Source organism: Pinus tabuliformis, chromosome 2_2 (genome assembly GCF_031772625.1).
Source record: "Pinus tabuliformis cultivar Carrire ecotype Pingquan chromosome 2_2, CPIR1, whole genome shotgun sequence".
NCBI lineage: Eukaryota > Viridiplantae > Streptophyta > Pinopsida > Pinales > Pinaceae > Pinus > Pinus tabuliformis.
In genome coordinates, this window is record NC_142300.1 from 328,540,881 (window position 1) to 328,546,647 (window position 5,767).

Genomic DNA, 5,767 nt, shown 5'->3' on the forward strand with positions numbered 1-5,767 from the left:
TTGAGAAAGAGTTGGCAACTTTTGATTAGTTTTCAGTTGTAACAACTTTAGTTTTGCTAAGGAAGGAATCAAACTCCAAGAGAGAGAACAAGCGAGGGAGCAAGCAAGAAAGGAAAGTAAGGGAGCACAAGAGGAAGTTTGGACAACAACAAGTAAGGGCTGAAAATAGTTCTGGATTTTCACGTAACAATGTGCATGTGTGATTTAGCATGTTGGGATTTGAATGCATGGTACATGCATTTGTTTATTTGGTTAATTTGTTTTCATTGGCATGGGATTTTCCTAGATTGACAATGGTTTCAGTCTTTCCTTGCCATTTCCTGGATAACCATGATGTAGTGGGTTCCTTGTTTTGGTTAAGCTTTGGATGGCAGGTAGATTTCGGATCTTGGTTGGGGTGGTCTTAGGAAAATTCCCAAGGGTCGAGGGCGAAGATGGGCTTTCTCCTGTAACTCTTGGCGGGTGGGTGGAGACAAGAAAATTCTTCTAGGTATGGTGAAGAAAGTCTAAGGAATCCAAGCTTGTTTAGTTTTGGTGATTTCTGTACTAGTTTAAGTGAAATCACTGTGGTTGAGGGTTGAGGCATTTTAGCCTTTGGAAGCCCTGGTTGGTTTTGTTTTGGTTTATAACATGTGATCCCACATTCATGCTTGGAATAGGGCACAGGGGTGATTCGGTTGAAGAAAGATTTGGTTCAGTCCCAATCTATGGTCGGGTGGTACGTGGAAGTCCCTGACTTGGTTGGCATGTGTATATGGTAATATGTGTTAATCTTTAATGAGATCAATGAGCCCAAGCTTTGGTTTAATATACAAGTATATGACTGGTTTGTCATGGTTTCTTTTTAGTTCAAGGTTGGTTATAAGCATGGTATATTTATCATTATGTGATGTGCTCTTATTATCATCCTACTCCATGGTTTGATAGGTTCTTGGTTATTTATTTGAATGCATGAGCTAACATATGCATGTACAACTATTAAGAGAGGGCAGTGAGCCTTCTTGATAATCATCGGATGACTTAATGAATTAATGAACAAATATGCATTCATGAGCTACGAGTACTTTGTCTACAAAGTGTTTGTATGAATGATTATCATGTATATGACAAGCTTGAGCAGGAACAGAGCCAAGAATAACGCATGAAGACTTGTATAGGTTAATGATAGAACTCTAGAAGGATTTGGGCAGTTGGAAGATTGTTGGCTTAAATTTCTGGAAGCCAAACTTTGAAACTAGGAATCCTCTGCCCCAATCACATTGAAGTTGGGTCATCCATGTGGTTGCAGCCGCTGGGAGAATGGGCCATCAATGCGGCTAGAAGCCTATAGCCACACTGACTGCCTTTTATGTGTGTGGTTAGGATGTGAGCTAGATCAAGGAGTGGCCTAGACTCAAGAAAGAGTTCATTAGTAAATTCAAGAAGTAAAAGATGTGACGTGGTGCTCCTGAGTGTTGCAGTAAGATTTGGCTAAGTTGGCAAGTTAGGCCCATCTCCATAATGACATCTTGGAATTTGGATCATCCATGGTAACTCTCAACACATGTTTACCCTGGTGAGCTTGCAAAAGTGGATAAATGTGGAGTGGGGTGTTACAACATGCATCATGCCTCATTGACCCACCCATTGCAAGTCGTATGTCGTACCATCTGTACACCCACCCCATCGGGGTAATAAAACTTATCATTGTTATAATATTTTATAAATAATAATTACAAAATAAAGAATATTATAATAAAAATATGTTATAACTTCAACTTGGAAAATAGAGTGATAAAATCTTCTCTTACATTAATAAATTTTTTACTGTAATCCATATTTTTAAAAGTTTTTCTAGATTTCTAAACGTTTTTACATCATAATAATATTTTTTTACATTATAATCACAACTATTATGTGTGATTTTTCACAATGTACAATTAATTTTATTTTTTTTAATATTAAAGTATAATTGTTTTCGTCCACATGGGGTAGCTCAAGCGGCAAGGGCCGTGGAAATGAAGTCTCACCGAACCGGAAGTCTTGGGTTCAAATCTTGGGCTATCCCTCCCCCGTAGAGGGGTACATAATGGACATGTAAATCAGAGAGTCCCACCCCAGCTTACAAAAAAAAAAAGTATAATTGTTTTCATATTTCTAATACAAATAATTAGTTAAATATTTTGTAAATGTTAAAATATAATTGCCTTCGTATTTCAAATACAAATAGTTCGTTTGGGTAGCTCAATTGGCAATGGCCATGGAAATGAAGTCTCACCGGAAGTCTTGGGTTCAAATACTGGGCTATCCCCATGATTAGGGTGAAAAGTTAGGCGTGATGAAAATATAGTCCTACCAAACTTACAAACAATATATATAAAATACAAATAACTAGTTAATAAATTCAATTTCTTTTAAATAAAACATAATTAAAGAAATTCCCACACCATACATTATAATGAAAAAATATTACAATTAATTCACATACCATATATTATAATGGAAAAATGTTGCAATCAACTCTATATTATAAAACCAAACTTTTATAATGGAAAAATGTTGCAATCAGCTCTATATTATAAAACCAAACTTTTGGAGTAGTAAAATTTTTAATCTCATTAATACCCTATAAACTTTACCTATGCATATGATTAGTGACATTAATATCTATATCATAAATATTATATTTCAGTATATGATGTCTTTTCTTAAAAAGCTAATTATGAAATTTATATTATAATTAATGTCATTAATATCTTATAAAAGAAATATATAGCATTATAACATGTTCCAAAAAAATACCATATAAACTTTACTTATGCATATGATTAGTGACATTAATATCTATAAATCTTATCTATATCATAAATATTACTTTACTTATGCATATGATTAGTGACATTAATATCTATAAATCTTATCTATATCATAAATATTATATTTCAGTATATGATGTCTTTTCTTAAAAAGCTAATTGTGAGATTTATATTATAATTAATGTCATTAATATCTTATAAAAGAAATATATAGCATTATAACATGTTCCAAAAAAAATGAAATTGAATAAACTTTTTCAAATCTCATCTCTATCATAAATATTATATTCAGTATATGATGTCTTTTCTTAAAAAGCTAATTATGAAATTTATATTATAATTAATAAAAGAAATATATAGCATTATAACATGTTCCAAAAAAATGAAAATGAATAAACTTTTTCAAAATGACGTAGGTTTTTCCGTAACGTAAAATTCGTTAATCAATGAAAAATAATAAATCTCTTTCTGAGTAAATAACACTTAAATCTAACTAAGATTTCTTTCCTATTAAGTTAAAGGACATTTCTTATATGTAATCACAAAACAATATATTAGTAATTATTACCATGTTAGCTAATTATATCTTATACTTGCGCGGTTGATATATTTATCTGGTTGATAAGCAGTTTTTCATTGATTTATTATTAGTTTTTTTTTATTAAAATTTTTTAAAATCTATCCAAAATTTAACATTATGAAATTAAATTTATTATTTTTAAATATGTTTTTTTCTTTTAAATGTCTTCCTTCTTATTGTGTAATGATGACCAAATTGACTTTTGTGTATTCTATTATTAATTACTATATACAATAAATATAAATAATTTGAAAAATAATATTATATATTAATTACTATGTACTCTAAAGACATATAGTATAATTAAATTCAAAAAATCCATTTTTTATTGGTGTAAAGTATTGAAAGACAATTTTTATGGGTTTTATTTTTTAATTTGCTAAAAAATATTTTTAAAAATGTAAATTTAAAAAAAAAATGTAAAAATAACATGTATACAATTTGTACAACTCTCATTATATTAATTTATTCTAATAATAGGAAACTCCTATTTCCACCCCTATAGCATTATAAATGCCCTCTGACATGTGAGGGAAATAGTGCTCGCTCTCTGAGTGACAGCACGTGAACAAATGAATGAAGTATGGAGAGAGATCTTCCTATATCAGAAGGCATTTATAATGCTATAGAGGTGGAAATAAGAGTTTCCCAAATAATAAAACCGATGTACTATACTATCAATATTAAAAAAATATAAAAAATAATAATAATAATAATAATAATTAAAAAAACATAATTTACCGATCTACCCAGGGAATGAGCGCTGAAACGATATAAGAACCGGCTTTCGGGCTGTGGTTTGTCTTCTTTAGGATAGCTGATGGGAGTCGAACCTGGGTTTTTTTCCTAATTTTGATAGTTGCACAGGCTACATTGTTTTCATTTTCTGAACATTAACTGACTATAGATTAGCACTGTGTGTTTTTTTGGCTTGCTTGAATATGTGAAATGCAAATTGGTCTTTCTGAACAATATAATGGTGTTTGTTTTAATAGAAAATTCCCATATTTTTGAAAAAAAAAATAGAGGGAAATTTCGATGAAAAATACCATAAAAAAGAGGAATGATAATATACATATATAACAAATATTATATTGATGTAACAATAATAAGAATCAATCAGGGTTGAAAATTATTGTACTAGCTGCTCTACAGTGTAGGATGTAATTTTAATTATACTTTTCAAATCAAGAAAAAACATGGGCTATTGGGGCTAAATTGGAAAACATTTAGCAATTAGATTCAATTTTCCAAGATATATATTTTTAGCAATATTTTTCAAGTGAAGAAGGGACAACTAGACCATGGAGGAACCTGTAGACTTGCTTTAAATTATTATTAATTACAATTGTCTAACCAAGTTCTTGGCTATTTAATAATTATTATTAACTACAATTGTTTAACCAAGTTGTTGGCTATTAATATCTAAATTTAGGTGGGATTCTAATTTTTAGATTTTTGAAAGTTATTACTAAAATACTTAATTGTCGGTCATAAAAGTATTTAATTAATTTTTTGGTTTTTTTTTTAAATTTAAATATTATAAATAATAAAAATAATTAAATTTATAAATTTAATTTAATTATATTTTAAATTATTAAATAGATTATATTATAATTCTATAAAAAAATATCATTAAATAAAATTTATAATTATTATAAATAATTTTTTTTAATAGTGAAATGTCTCTTTCCAAAATATATGCTTAGCAATTTAGTGAAATTTGAACATATATGCTTAATAATTTAGTGAAATTTGAACATATCACTTTATTAATGAAACTTTTTCTCGAGAAATTGTTTTTCTAAAACTCAAGTAAATATTAATTACAAAGAAAGAAAGAAAGAAATTATTTTAACATTAAAGTAAAAAAAATATCATAATAAAAATATGTTATAACTTCAACTCCAAAACATATAACCTATATGATAATGTCTTCTCTTACAATAATAAAACTTTTAGGCTCCTCCATACTTTCTAAAGCTTTTCTAGATTTCTAAACCCTTTTTACATCACAATCACAATTATTATGTGTGATTTTTCACAATGTACAGTTAAATAAAATAAAAATATTTTATAAATGTTAAAGAATAATTGTTTTCCTATTTCAAATACAAATAATTATTTAATAAATTTAATTTTCATAAAATGTAAAGTTAAATAGAATTAAAATAAAAATATTTTCATATTTTATAAATGTTAAAAGAATAGTTGTTTTAGCATAGAGAGATGTTCTACAACCTAGTACAGAAGAGGCGCTCTACAACCTAGTATCAACCCACTATAAAGTAGATGTGTAGGCGTAGATGTAAATATTTTTTAAATTCAAATTTTTTTGTATTGTAATTTTGAATTTAATTTATTAATAATTTTTAATTAATTTATTTTTTTT